The sequence below is a fragment of the Callithrix jacchus genome, chromosome 4, assembly GCF_049354715.1.
Source record: "Callithrix jacchus isolate 240 chromosome 4, calJac240_pri, whole genome shotgun sequence".
Classification (NCBI taxonomy): Eukaryota; Metazoa; Chordata; class Mammalia; order Primates; family Cebidae; genus Callithrix; species Callithrix jacchus.
The window spans coordinates 104,077,171-104,092,879 of NC_133505.1; the positions used below are offsets into that span (position 1 = coordinate 104,077,171).

Sequence of the window (15,709 nt, forward strand, 5' to 3'; positions counted from 1 at the left end):
TGCTCATATGGATTTTTTTTCTTCATTACTGACTAGTGTTTTATCTATCTTATTAATATTTTTCAAATAACCAACGCCTGGATTTGTTGTTCTTGGGAATTTTTTTTTGTTCGTTTCTCTATTTCCTTCAGTTCAGCTCTGATTTTGGTTATTTTTTATCTTCTGCTGGCTTTGGGGTTGGTTGATTTTGCTTCTTTAATTCTTTTCATTATGGTGTTATGTCATTAATTTGAAATCTTTCTAACTTTTTGATGTAAGCATTTAGTGCTGTTAATTTCCCTTTTAACACTGCCTTAACTATGTCCCGGAGGTGCTAGTTTGTTATATCTTTGTTCTCATTAGTTTCAAAGAACTTGATTTCTGCCTTAATTTCATTATTTACCCAAAAGTCATTCAGGAGCATGTTGTTTAATTTCCATGCAATTACCTGGTTTCAATTGATTTTTTTAAGTCTTAATTTCTAATTATTGCACTGTGGTCAGAAGGTGTGTTTGGTTTAATTTCAGTTCTTTTGCATTTGCTCAGGATTGTTTCCTGTTTGGTTATGTGGCTGATTTTAGAGTATGTGCCATATGACAATGACAGGAATGTATATTCTGTTGGTTTTCGGTGGAGAGTTCTGTAGATTTCTGTCATATCCATTTGGTCCAGTCAGCTCAGGTCCTGACTATCTTTATTAATTTTTTGACTCAATGATCCATTTAGTACTGTCAGGGAAGTGTTATAGTCTCTTACTATTGATTTGTGGGAGTCTAAGTCTCTATTTAGGTCTCTAAGAAGTTGTTTTATGAGTCTAGGTCCTCCTGTACTGGGTATGTATATATTTAGGTTTGTCACGTCATCTTGTTGAATGAACCTTCTACCATAATGTAATGCCTTTCTTTGTCTTTTTTATTTTTTTTTTAATTTTCTTGGTTTAAAGTGTGTTTTGTCTGAAATTAGTATTGCAACCCCTGCTTTTTTCTGATTTCCATTTGTGGGGTAGATTTTCCTCCACCCCTTCATTATCAATTACCTCTGACGGTATGGTGACTCCGGTTTTCTCCTGTTGTTCCCGGGGCACCAGGAATCCAAAGCTGATCCATCCCATCATGTCATTATATGGGAGATGGGTCTATTGGAGACAGCTTACTATTGGGTCTTGCTTTTTTATCCAGCTTGCATGGTTGTTATTGATATGTGTGTGTTTGATCCTGTCATTGTGTTATTAGCTGGTTATTATACTGTTTTTTTGTGTGTGGTTGCTTTATAGTATGACTAGTCTATGTATTTATGTGGTAACATTATTTTTATAATAGATGAAAATAATCTAAAATAGTCACAAGTGATGTCACCCAAACAGATTCTGCAAACAAAAATATTTAGAAATTTATATTTGACTTAGAGGTTCCCTTGGGATGTGATATCTGATAAAAGAAAGAAATTATGACTGAGTTCCAAAATTCTTAGATAATTGGATGGAGACATTTCCATTATACCTTAAGTGGAACTTTAAAATGATAAGTGTAGACATAAGGGAAACATGAATAAAAAGGGTTTTTTTTTTGAAGAAAGGAAAAGCAGCTTATCCCTTTTTATGTTTTCTATTCATATTTATGAAAACCTAAAGTGAATAATTCCCAACAACTTTACCTTTATTAATTGACAGGAGAATAATAGCATTGGAAACTTTGTGTAGTAGTTACTTAATTCAAAACAAATTATGCTAACCTTTTTGAATTTTGAATCCTAGAAAACTCTCATTTCAGGAAAATGAATAACCAAAAGAGAACATCATAGGCATTTAGAAAAAACATGACTTTTCACACTGATAATTCAGAGTTTATGACAATTCTGACAGATTGAAGTTTAGCTTTTTGTAGAAGAGGAAAACAAGGAAATGTAAATAAAATGATAACCTGACTAAAGAATGTTCCAACATTGTCAATTGTAGAAGCACTTGTAGTAAGCTTTTCTCCTCATTTTAAATCTTCTAAGAAGTTTATGTATGGAAGACTTACAATCATTGAAAATAAAAGCTAAAGGAAATTGGGGGGTTATCTTCACTTGACGACTTCCAAGGCATGAACTCTCAGCTTCTCAAATAATCTATTGGTATTTTTTACCATTCAAATATCCTTTCTAATGGTATTAATAATATCTTTGTTAAAAGTAAGATGAACTTTCTTGGAAATATTTTTAACCTTGGTCAGTAATGAAAGTAATAAAAATGGGAGAAGATGACAAAGAAGGAATTGGAAAATCAGGTAGAAAGAAGGTAGAAGGAAGCCCTTGTAAGGTAGATGTGGAGCAACTGAGAAGCGGTTTGTGGAAGGAAGACTGGAGCAGCAGTGTCAAGAAACTAACAGAGTGGGAGATTCTATCAAGAATGAGTGTGGAGCACAAATTCAGTCTCTCTTAATTTTTTTAAGGCATGAAAGGAAGAATTGGCAGACAACTTTCACTGCCTTTGGTTATAATACCCAGCAGTCTGACCCTTGTCCAGCCTCCCTTTTTAGGTTGCATAGCTTTTATAGATAGGCAAGAATACTCAGACTTTCTGATCTTTTAGTGATTCCATTCAGCCACAGTGCGAATTATTGCAATGATGTAAATGCCATTATCTAGGTTGGTTTTATAAATATGCCTTATTACATTGTCACACTAAACTATACTCACTTATTTGCAATCTGCCTTCAAGAGAGTCATTTCACTAGTTCGCTGCATTTCCTTGTTATATTAAATGAGGACCTGAGACTCATTAACACAACTTAAACTTTATATTATAGGAATATCATAGAGGTTCTCAAAAAGCAGATGACAAAATAGGATTAAGTATTTAGAGTTTTATTAGGAGAAATATCAGTGTGAAAGCAAATGGAGAAGGAGCTGATAAAGCTGGGTGCATAATAAAATCACAATGCAAATCTGATCCTCAGTGAAAGAGGGTGGGCAGTGGTTGGTAGTGCCCCTGATAGTCCTAAAGTCTGAAAGACATTTGCCAAGGCTGTCAGAGAATGTGTTTGAGCCAAAGTTGCCAATCAGAGGTGCCCTGTATCTCCCAGCTCTGAATCTCTCTTAGTATTCCTGGCATTCTCAGTCATTAGCTGTGAGCAGCCCATGGAACCATAGCATAAATGCAATTCTGATTGTCAGAGAACAACAGCTTGGGTGCATAGTAAATTATACTCACCATGCTAATGGGTTTAAGAAGCTCATTCTCATGGCCACCACACAGTCCCCTTGTACCATTTGGATCTTCTTCACATACAGGTCCAGGAGCAGCTTCTTCAAGGTTTCCATGGACCTTTCTTCCTGGAGGGAAAACTAACAAGAAGGGGGAATTAGCAGGATAAAGTTTCCATTGGTACAGTTTATCTCTGGGTTGCAGGTAGTATTCCTCCTCTTTCTCTCCCACTCTTCATTCTAAATTTCCTTCAACATCAATGATTCTCTCAGTAGATCTTGGTAATTTGCCTGGTGGTATGAACCAAATTTTTATTCCTAAAGCATGTAAACTCTTGGTAATCAGATCCTTCATTATATAGGCTGCTTCATATTACTGTCCATATTTACGAAGGTTCAAGGGAGTATTAGGAGTCATCCAAATGGATCATTTGGGGTCCACATATGTTTCTGTCCTGATTTTGTAAGCAGTCCCATATCATTCTGCTGATAAGAAATAATTACCTCTGCTGGTATTGTGACTCCTGCTTTTGCCTGTTAATCCCTGGGCACCAGGAATCCAAAGCTTTCACATGGCAGACATAACTTGTAATTTGATTATGTACTTTTATATCTTCCATATGAACACCCTGGTGTTCCTGGAAGAGCTCAAGTTTGTGAATACAGGGAGCACAAATATTTCAGTGAGTCCTTGGTGGCTACTCCTTGTTTCTTGAACTCATGTAACCTTCCTGTTGGGAAGAGTCCATCATATGGAAACCTTAGGTTTAAAAAACACCCTAGATCCTGAAGGATGGCACTATATCCTATTAGTGTTTCCTCAATGCTGGCCTGCAGTTGCACATTTAGGAGTCTATTTCAGCATTCTGTAAAGTTGGCTCTTTCTGAGTAGTGCAGCATGTCATGGGTCCACTCCCATACTTCATTGGCTAAGTGAGTTTCCAAGTAAAATAGCTATGATGGGTGTGATTGTATGCCTATGGATCAGGCATTCTTTTAGCCACTGGATATTAAGCCAGTGGGTGACTAATGTGAACAAGAAAGGCAAACTCATGCCCAGAGTAACTATTCCTACAAAATGAACTAGAATGGAAGTGGAATTAAGTAATTAACCAACCAGTGGATTTATTCAAGGAAAAATGCCTTATTAGAGATTAAGTGTTGGTGTTTGTCACTGACAAATTGGACATTCAGCAGTAGCAATAGTTACATCACTTTTGGTAAGTAGTGGTAATAGTTAATTTTGTATTTCACCTTCACTGGTTAAGGGATATCTAGAGAGCTATTAACATATTATCCTTATATGTGTCTGTGAGGGTGTTTCTGGAAAAGATTAGTATTTGAATTAGTAGACTGAGTAAAGATAGTCCACGGTCACCAGTGATGGCTAGCATCATCCAAGACATTGAGGACCCAGATAGAACAGAAAGGTAGGAGAAGAGCAAATTCTCTCTTCTTGGACTAAGACATCTATCTTCTGCCGATGCACACAAGGAGCTCCTGGTTCACAGGTTTCCAGACCCTGGGACTTACATAAGCTCCACCCTAGACCTCTCTCTCTGATATTCCTGTTCCTTTTTTTTTTCCCAAGCTACACATTAGACGGGCAGGCCATTGGCCATTGCACAGAAATCTATATGTATTCTTACCTTGGCTATTTTGCTTTCCACATCAAGTACACTGCCTGGAGCTCTACCAGTAAGATTATTTTTCTCCACTGTTTTTCAAGGGCAACCCTAAATGTGGCTGTAATGTAGCCACTGTCTATATTTCACTTGCACTTACATACTGTGGCAATCCATCCATAAATCAAACATAACACCTTTTTTCCTGCTCTTTTAGCTAGTGATGTAAAAAACCCCATACAACAAATCAGGGGATAGACACTGTGCAACTGGGATTGGTGACATTTGGTTTGGTCCACTTGCTCATGTCTAGTGAACTGTGTCTGGGCCTATCTAATATTATGACTTGGTTGGTCCAAAAGAATCCCACTCATAATGGGAAGTATTATTTGCATGGACAGTTTGTTTCATGGTCAAGTGTTCTGTCTTTACCAGAGCCTAGTAACACACAGAGGATGAATAGTTCTGTACTGTGCTTGAGCTTACTCCAGATTTTCAGAGACCCATGTTGTGATTCTTCCACTGGAGTTTGCCGTAAGTTCCGCATTGTGCATTTTCTAGCACTACAGAGCCTGCTGGATCCTCCAGCACTATGGAAGATTATATGACCCAGGTAGTGGAGCTCATTGCATCACAGTCTGGACCTGCTACAGCATCATTTCTTCCTCCTTAGCTATTGTGTTTTTGTTTATTACTTGTTTTTAAATTTTTGAAATATTAAACAGCACCCTTGTTAATATTTTTAAATTAACAAATTTAAATATTTTATATTTAATTTTAATGTTTAATATTTTAAATATATAAAACATACTGCCCAACTTTTCTGCTTATAAGGATGTCAGGCTCTACTAACCATTTTCACAATATCTGCAGATTAAACTCCTTGACTGTCTCTCCAACTTCACCTAACATTATGGTAATTGAAGCCTCTTAGCTTCAGTCAAGTAAGTGTTATCACCTGGTTCCATTACTTAGGAAGAAGAGCATTATGACCATGGATGTTAAAGAATGAGACTCTGTAGCTACCTCTCCTATTATCCCCAGCCTGGAAAGAATTATCATTAAATTTTAAGTGATTTTGGCATCTTCTCACCAACACATGTCTGATGGCCTTGGTGAAGACTATGTTCTCTTGAGTCTTTTGGCATTATATAACATGTCCATTCAACATACTGATATCCCTCAGCCTCATTATTCTTCCCTCTATTATTTTTCAGACCAATATTGACAGTTTTATTTCACAGAGAACTGATGATATAGTTTGGATGTTTTTTCTTTCCAAATCTCATTTTGGAAATTGATCCCCAGTGTTGGAGGTGGGGCCTACTGGAGGGGTGTTTGGGCCATGGGACTAGATCCCTCATGAATGGCTTGTTGCCTTCCACACAATCATAGGTGAGTTCTCACTCTATTAGTTCATAGCAGAGCTGGTTGTTTTTTAAAAAAAAAACTGTGGCACCCTCCTCCTCTCTCTCTCTCTCTCTTGTACTTTCTCTTGCCTCCTTTCTCACAAGGCGACAAGACAGCCCCTCTTTCCCTTGCCCTAAGATTGGAAACTTTCTGAGTTCCTCACAAAAAACAAGTACTGGGGTCATGTTTCCTGTATAGCCAGCAGAACCATGAGCCAAATAAACCTTTCTTTATCAGTTACCCATCCTCAGGTATTCCTTTATAGCAATGCAATTGGACTCAGACAGTTGACCATCATTTGTTTTACAGAACTCTCAAAGCCATTCCAGAAGCAAGTTTTGTCCATTCCCTGGAGTCCTGGCTAGGATATGAAATTCCATGTCTTTAGAAAGTGTATTTAAGGCAGTTAAATCTTGCTTGTGGATGGAACTGGAGGACATTATGTTAAGTGAAATAAATCAGGCACAGAAAGACAAATATCACATACTCTTAATCACATGTGGGAGTCATACAAAAAAATTGAACTCACAGAGATAGAGAGTAGAATGATTATTACCAATGGCAAGAAAGAGTAGTGTGTGAGTAGGGGAAGTTAAAGTGGGGATGGTTAATAGGTACAAAAATAAGATTATCTTATTACTTCTATCTAACTGTATTTTTTGTTCCCATTAACCAACCATCTCCTCTTTTTTATTTTTTGTTTACTTTAAGTTCTGGGATACATGTGCAGAATGTGCAGGTTTGTTACATAGATATACATGTGCCATGGTGGTTTGCTGTCCCTATCAACTGATCATTTAGGTTTTAAACCCTTTATGCTTTAGGTATTTTTCCTAATGCTCTCCCTCCCCTTGCCTCCCACCCCCACAGGCCTGGTATGTGATGTTCCCCTCCCTGTGTCCACGTATTCTCATTGTTTAACTCCCACTTCTGAGTGAGAACATGCAGTGTTAACCACCCTCTCTTTTCAAGATCATAGGCTTTCCCCCACTAGGGCCCTCATGTTTGTATAACAAATCTGTCATAGTTAAGCATTCAAGCATTTTTGGAGCTCTGTGACTCTCACAATAATCTTCAGCCTATCACTTAATTGTCTTCACCCTTCCACTACAGGTGATAAAGCCCTCTTTGTAAGGTGCAACTGAGACTCTCTGATTCACACACTTAACTATAAAGCCCTTTTAAACAACCCTTCATGTCTCATTTTCCTTCTGAAGGGCATCTTACTCTGATTTGTAGGCATTGTTTCTCACCTGTTTTTTAGATGTCAAAATTATTACACCTGCCACAGCAGTTTCTACACCAAGACATTTTTCCAGGTCACCATTGGCAAAATCTTCAGCAGTTGATCTACCATATTATGCCAAGTACTACCCATGTCCCACATACTAACCAGGATGGTATCTTCCTCATCTGTCTGGTAGTGGATTAACCATTAACCAGTCCCAAATCCTTGTCTTACTGCGCATTTGCTACAGTCACTCTCAGTGCTACTTGCCTTGTTCCTTCAAGAAAGTGACCCAAATGGGATTATACATGCAAGTATTTTATTAGACACCTTTGTGAGATAAAATGGAGAGAGGGGCTGGTAAGGCTGGGGGCACCTTTAGACCACAGTGTGAGTGACAGAAGGATGTTCAGGCCTGGTGGCTCACACCTGTAACCCCAGCACTTTGAAAGGTCAAGGAGGTCAAATATCTTGAGCTCAGGAGTTCAAGACCAGCCTGGGCAACATGGAGAAACTCTGACTTTACAGAAAAAAAAACCTCGCTAGGCATGATGGCACTGCCTGTAGTACCAGTTACTGAGGAGACTAAGGTAGGAGGATCACCTGAGCCCAGGAAGTGGAGGCTACAGTGAGCTGTGATTGTGCCAAGGCACTCCCACCTGGGTGACAGAGTGAGATTCTGTCTCAAAAAACAAACGAAAAGACAGAGAGGAAAATGCCCTTGACAATGATGCTGCTCAGGAATTCTTCTAGCCAAAGTTAGCCATTAGAGGAGTCATGTCTCCCAGGAATGGGTATCACGTAATATCCCTGCTGTCCTCCCTCACTGGCTAAGATAAGTTAGAGGGCTCATTGCAAATGCCGCAATAGATTTGATAACACAACAGCTAAGGCCCTCAGTTACTTGCTTTATTCATATCTGTAAAGGGAGATACTCAACATACCTGCTCATGGCTTCCACAGAGAGATAAGCATTTACTTCTAAAGTCCTTTTCTAACCCCCTTCCATTTTCTTCCTTCTTTATTTTAATCTCAAACTTAGGAATTGTTTTTGTATTATTTTTCCTAGTGGAAATAAGGAATAAAGAAATAAGGAATTCCCAGTCAGAAGGACCTGGGTTATATTACCACTATACTATAGCACAACTTTAGGACAAATTAGATGGCATCTCTTGTTTGCATTTTCCTAATTAAAAAAAAAATAGCCATGTTGCAAGCTTGTGTTGAGAATGAATCAAACTAGGTTTGTAACTGGACACAATGTTATATACTAATTCGTTTATTAGTTCTCTTCTCCCCAATTTCATTCAGCTTCCACTATAATGAAAGATCAATAGTCTGAAGAGCATTTCTGAATTGTTCACTGCTACATCCACCAGCACAAAAACAAAGTCTGACACATAGTAGGCACCTAAACAGTCTTTGCTGAGTGGATGAATTAACTTGTTTAGCTCAGTATTTAAAATATAATAGGTCTTTAATGTATGAAATTTCTTATGTTTCCCCTTAATGTGAGCAAGTACATTTTTACTGTGTATTACATTGCTTCATATGTATAAGCCAAGAATCACTTCACTGGTTGAAAAAAATTTCAGGAAAATAGGGACAGAAAACTTAACAATGACCATACATTTAGCAGAAATGTGAAAGTCATGTGAAATTTTATTTTAATTTGAGTGTTACCTTTAATTTTAATCATTTTTAAATTTCAGACTATGACTGAATGCTAAGTTCATTATTGACAATGTTTTATTTCAAATGCATACTTTTAATTTGCTCTACCAATCTAACAAATATTTTACTATATTCTAGGTGCTGTGCTAGTCTATAAACCTGCAAATATAGAAGTAAAGTTGGCTCTTTATTTCTGTCAAGATTTCTTAAATAGTAAACTAGAAAAAGACAAGTCATTATTAGAATTCCATTCTTGACACAGAACTCTCCTTTATTTGATACAAGTGTATGTTATTGTGCCTGGCCTGCTAGCATGCCCAAGGCCCTGGTTTTTCAAAGGACTGGGAACTTTCTTTCGGTAGTATATCAGGCCACAAAAGTATATCTTAGCAATAGTAAACAAGTTCCTATCAAGTGTGTTCTCTTATATAGAGTTTGGGCAGAAAGAAAATCAGGCTAGCATTGTAGATTGTGAAACCCACTGAGCAGGGACCATGTCTAATTCTGTGTTCAGTACTTGATTTTCAAATGAAAGAAAAATGAAACAATTTCATTTCTGACTGTTGGAGTTTTTCGTTTGAAGAAAAATAAGGTTTCACCAGAGCTTAGTAGAAGACTACAAAATAGGAGTTTGGAACTTATTTTAAAACATGTAAGTTTTTATGAAATAATTATTTTTGTTTCCTGATGGTTTAACAAATTTAATATCTTCCCTGAATAATATGACAAATGTTATCAAAAATTTTATTCATCTTCAAAATAAATAATAGACAAATGTGCTTTTTAATTGAGAACAGACTTTATTAATTTAAACCCTGATTGGAGCTTACTTAAAAATAATGTTTTTGTTTCTAATACTTTACTAAGCAATAGTATGTACATAAGTAAATTTATATGATTTTCCCATTCTTGGAGCCTTTTTCTCAGGATAACACATTTTATTAACTAATTGTTTAAAGCATAGTTTGGAAAAATATGCTTCAAATATCAACATTTTATTGAATTTGATTCCATTATACATATATGCAATAATTTATTTATCAGTTAAATTGTTTACAGATTTTAAGTTGTTTCAATTATGGCTATTATAAATGTTATGCTTCTTGTTCAGCTGTCATTGTTATTCATATACATCTCTTTTTGTGGACATACGTTTTCATTCCTCTTAAATAAATATCTAGGTGTAGGATTGCTGGGTCATGTGGCAAGTGTATGCGTAACTTTATTAAAAATTCCAAACTGTTGCTGAAGTGGCTAAGCCATCTCATATTACCATTGGCAATGCACTTGAGTTCCTATGCTGTTTCATCAACACTTTATTTCATATATCTTTTAGTTTTTAGCTATTCTAAAGTGTATATAATGGAATTCCAGACTGACACATGCAACAACGTGGGTAGATATCAAAAACTTTAAGCTGAGTGAAATGCATCAGGTACAAAAGAGTATATTCTACATGATTCCATTAATGTGAAATTCTGGAAGGCAAACCTAATCTATAGTGACAGAAAGCAGATCAGTAATTGATGCCAGAAATAGGACTAAGGATTACCTGCAAAGCAGCACGATGCAAGGGAACGTATAGCGATCGTGAAAATATTCTGTATTTGTACTGGAATTGTGGTTGCATTCATGTATAGATTTGTCAGAATTCGTCAAACAGTACACTTCAAATTGGTGCATTTAATTGCATGTAGATTATATATCAGTAAAATTGATATAAGAAACATATCAAATCTGGTTTTGAATATTAAGATAAAGTCTTAATCATCTCTGCATGCCATGCTTAGGAATACAAAGCATTTTAAGAATATGAAAGAAGGGTACAAGCAATCCAAAAAATCAAGCTTTGTTTCTTCCAGGGAGGCATATCTGTGAAAGCCTCTAAATATCTTGCATTCTGTCAGACTCAATCAAGTTCTTATACCTAGAGAGTAAAATTCTGATCAGATGGCCCATTCAGTCAGGTTCTGCTATTTCTAGCTTACCAAATTCTGAGTATTTGTTAATGATAATTAAATACATGTTCTTTGTCAAAAGCAATGCAGGGGAAGAGAGTATTCATCATTCTAATATCTAAAGACAACAACTACTGTTATTTTCGAGTATTTCTTTATTTTAAATACAATTTTTAAATTTCAGATAATATGGTAAGTGCTATTTTATAAGTACATTTTCATTCAATATTAGATCATTAGCATTTGCCAAGTCTTCCATAAACATGATTTTAGTAGCTCATCATATGCCTGTACCATCCTTAACTATCACTCTTTTAATGGCAGTTAGATTTTTTTTTCCTAAACAAAAGATACATTGCCTGGCCCATTGAAAATTCTCAAAAATTTTGTTGAGTGAATGAATGAATTATAACAATGTTGTGAAGAACATCGTTGTGCCACAATCTGTATTTTTTGATAAACTTTAAGATACATTCACAGAAATGGAACGTCTGTGGCAAACACATAAAAATGTTAAAGGCACTTGATTCACATGTCAAAAGTTTTTATCTTGGGAAAAAAGACAAAAACGATACTGTACATGGCTTTTCAAAAGTTATCTAAGGCACATTTTGAAATATTTAAATATATTTTAAATGTTTGTTTAAATTATTATGTTTAAAATAAAATGTTTCTTTTACTACTGTACAACTATGTGCAATTAAAAGCAAAACCCTGGCCCTTTTCTTGCTTCTTTATAAAAATAACCTCACGATGGTCCCATCTCTAAGAGCATCTTGGTTTTATGGTGCCTCTGATCACTCTACATCTCTTTCCAAGTAATTTCTAAATTCAATTTCTAAATTCACCACTTGATTATGGTGTCTGCTATGACTTCACTGCCTTCTTTTCTTCAGTTTGGTCTCTTTATAAATTTGCTGCCACTCTGACTCTTATTGAGCAGCAGATGCCATGAAAACACAGAAATACTCTGTGGTGATTGATGATAGTGGAAGAGTTCACACTCTTTACTTGGTGCTCTGCGCTATAGAAATCTTCCTTGGCTCATTTTCCCAATGAAGCCTGGTATTTCTTTTTGTATATCTTCCTTTTTGCATGTATTTTTCTAAGTCAGACTTTCTCATTGCCTGGAGAGGCAGGTGTTGGGCTTTCCTGGACACATTTGAGGTCTTCCAATTCAAGCTAGGTATTAAAGATGAGAGAACTGCCAGATGATCTGGGTCCATAGCCAGAGAATTGTCGAGTGCTGGCCTTTGTATCCAGCCTGTTCTGATTCTGTTTTAGCCCTTAATAAGTGGGGACATGTTTTGTATCCTGTGGCAATATTATGGAACTGGAGAAAAGATTTTCATATCACATTGCTGCTAGCACATGAATGCTTAGAATTCTTTTAATTTCTTTATGGCATTTTCTAGTTTCTCCATTTCCAGTTCTCTTCTTTATTCATAGTTTTGGGGCAGTTGCTTGACATAAAAATATTGTGATTTATTTTCAAACTACTGCTTTCCTGGGGGAGAAGCCACTTTTTTTTTGAGAAGGTACTTTTTAAATACTAATTAGAGATTTAAATTATGTCATGCACCTTAAATAAGCCACATGCAGGCCCTAAATTCATATCTGTATTACCAAAATAACAAAAATAGCATGTTATCTTGTAGTTTAGCTATCATAAGAACTAAATCGATATGCCGTATTCACAGCCTGGTTGAGTGTTGCAAAGATGAGAAAAGTAAATAAAAAGATTAGAGCAACTCAAATGATCTAATGAAAGCACTTCAATATTTCATATATATTTCAACCTAGGAATGAATATTTATTCTTTTACTTCCTTTAGAAAGAGCTCAGTAACTTCCTGTGTTATTGATCTTTAAAATTTTTATGCAAATTTATAAAGCCAATGAGAAAAACACTGTTTCACTGATTCTTTCTGGGATATGTATCAAAGTTGAGGTACAAAATTCTGAATGCTTTTTCAGAAACCTAATTTAAAGCTTTTTAGGCTAGTCAATACTGCTCTTCAAATTTAAAAATGCTTTTCTGTTCATTACAAATGAGGTGAGAGATTATATATAAGTGGTTAGTCAAAAGCTTGGCAAAACTCTCCTGGCAACTACCCATTTCCTTGACTCTATTACTGTGTACTTTGTGAGGGCATATCAGGACTACTGGCTGAGCAAGGGTCAAGGGTTCCAGGAAAACAGGTGTCACTCAGATCATTTTACTTGACAGTCATGAAGATCGAGGTCACTGACGCAGTGGAAGAATGAATAGGCCCAACAACAGTGGCAAGCTGTACATTTTACATTTTTTTTCCTTCCTTTTTATATGTTTTCTTTTTGATTCACACCAAATCTTTTCTTTTTCAATAATATGGGTAATGTATGTTATTTCAGGGGCCCTAAAAGGACTCACATTAAAAGTTACCTGTAGAATTTTGAAATTCAAGACAGGATAAAAAGTAATTTTGGGCCACTCTTTGGGTAATTTGATGATAAATTCTGACTTCTGCCAGGAAATATAAATAAAATGCACAATATAGATGAATTAGAGACATGAAATGTCTTTTTTGGTTCAATATACTTCGACTCTAACATTTCTACAAAAATTCAGTGGACACATTTTTATTTCTTCATTTAACATCTCTTTTATTTTTCTCTTTTCATTTTCTTCTGATTTCTATGGCTCTACTTCTCTCCCTGTCTATTTTTATAATCTGGCTCACTTACACACACACACACACACACACACACACACACACACACACATGCTTCTCTTTTTGAATAATGGAGTAGGTTTGTGCCATATTTTGAGAGTGTGTAGTAAAGGATGAAAGTTGAGCACGCTTTCAGATATTTCTTGAAAAATAGCTGTAAGTCATCTATTTGGTGCCTACCAAAGAAAGTTAAAATATTCTTGCTTTTTTCTATATTTTAAAATTCCTTTTAAAGTAGCAATCCTCTATAAAGATGCCATCAGGAAGCATTAAGTGACATTAAATAATTCTGTAAAATATCACCAAGAGTAGACACTTTACCAGATAATTCTAATAATATTTTACAGCTTATGTGGCCTGTTCCCTCCTAATACTCTAGAATATTTATGAAGACAACTGGGAATTAATTTACTAAGTATTGAGTTTAAAACCACTAGAGCATATTCCATTACTAGAGTAGTATCAGTTCAAATGGAAAAAATTGAAAGAGTGTTTCTAGATACAAATAACAGTTAAAAGTTCTGTGATGAAATGGTAATAATATGAATGAATATCTATTGATAAATTCCAGCAATTTTAAAAGTCTGTTTTGGTAAACAAAATAGACATACTTAATCCACACTGTCAGATTCAGACTTGAACAACTAAGGAAAAACTAAAGGCAATGATTTTACTCTTTTTATATTTATAAGGAAAAGTTACATGGATCAATTTGTGAGCTGCTTTTTTGATAAAATACACCAATTTTATTTTGCAAAACAGACTTTTCTTCTACATTTGACATTTAGTTTGTACATGTTTTTTGTTTTATTTTTTAGGCTCAATTTTCCTACATAATTGAGAATTTGAAATTTGGGCAAGAATCACATCTGTACTGAAATAAATTATCTGTGTTTGGTAAGTAGGGGAGAAAACACTTGATAAATATTTCTTAACTGCAGCAAATTCTTATGTTTATGTTTTATCTTTGATCTCCTTGAAGACTTTTCAGAAATTTTCTAAACACTTGATTGTGTTGTCCAAGCTGCTTTATATTTTTGTGACTTAATTTTATGAATATAAATATAATCTACTCTACTCAAAACCAAGCAGTCTGATTTTCTGTCATTCTTTTTTACCTTTTCTTTTTTCTTTTATTTTAGGTTTGGAGGTATATGTAAAGGTTTATTACATAGGTAAAAATGTGCTATGGGATACCTGGTTAGCCACATCTTATTTCATCACCCTTGTATTGAGCCCAGTACCCCATAGTTACCTTTTCTGCTCCTCTTCCTCCTTCTACCCTTCTCACTCTTCCAACCTTCCCCCTGAAGAAGACCCCAGCATCTGATGTTTCCTTCTTTGTGTTCATAAGTTCTTATCATTTTGCTCCTACTTATAAGTGAAAACATGTGGTATTTGATTTTTCTGATCCTGCATTAGTTTGCTAAGAATAATAGCCCCAGCTTCATCCATGTTCCCACAAAAGACATGATCTCATTCTTTTTTATGGCTGCCTAGTATTCCATGGTGTAGACATACCACATTTCAATTATCCAATCTGCCTTTGATAGGTATTAGGATGATTCCATATATTTGCCATTGTGATTAGTGCTTCAGTTAACATTTGTGTGTATGCATCTTTATGGTAGAATAATTTATATTCTTCTGGATATATACCCAGTAATGGGGTTGCTGGATCAAATAATAGTTCTGCTTTTAGCTCTTCAGAAATTGCTATACTGTTTTCTACAATGGTTGAACTAACTGGCAGTCTCACCAGCAGTGTATTATGTTCCCTTTTCTCAGCAACTTCACTGGCATTTGTTATTTTTCTGACTTTTTACTAATAGCCATTCTGACTAGTGTGAGATGGTATCTCATTGTATTTTAGACGTGCATTTCTCTAATGATGAGTGGTGTTAAGCTTTTTATTCATATGCTTGTTGGCCGCATG

General features: G+C 35.5%; 1 protein-coding gene across 32 annotated transcripts in view; it reads left to right on the forward strand.

The window, feature by feature from the left end:
- The window catches only part of LOC144582184 (uncharacterized), a 1,185,294-nt gene that overhangs the window by 865,322 nt on the left and 304,263 nt on the right, over positions 1–15,709 (forward strand). For 24 of the 32 annotated variants that reach the window (XR_013534406.1, XR_013534408.1, XR_013534407.1 and 21 more), the window contains one exon: positions 14,592–14,670. The exons of the other annotated variants lie outside the window; for them this stretch is intronic. The gene's annotated coding sequence lies outside the window, so the exon portion shown is untranslated. The remainder of the gene's footprint in view (positions 1–14,591; positions 14,671–15,709) is intronic. 32 annotated transcript variants of the gene reach the window in all.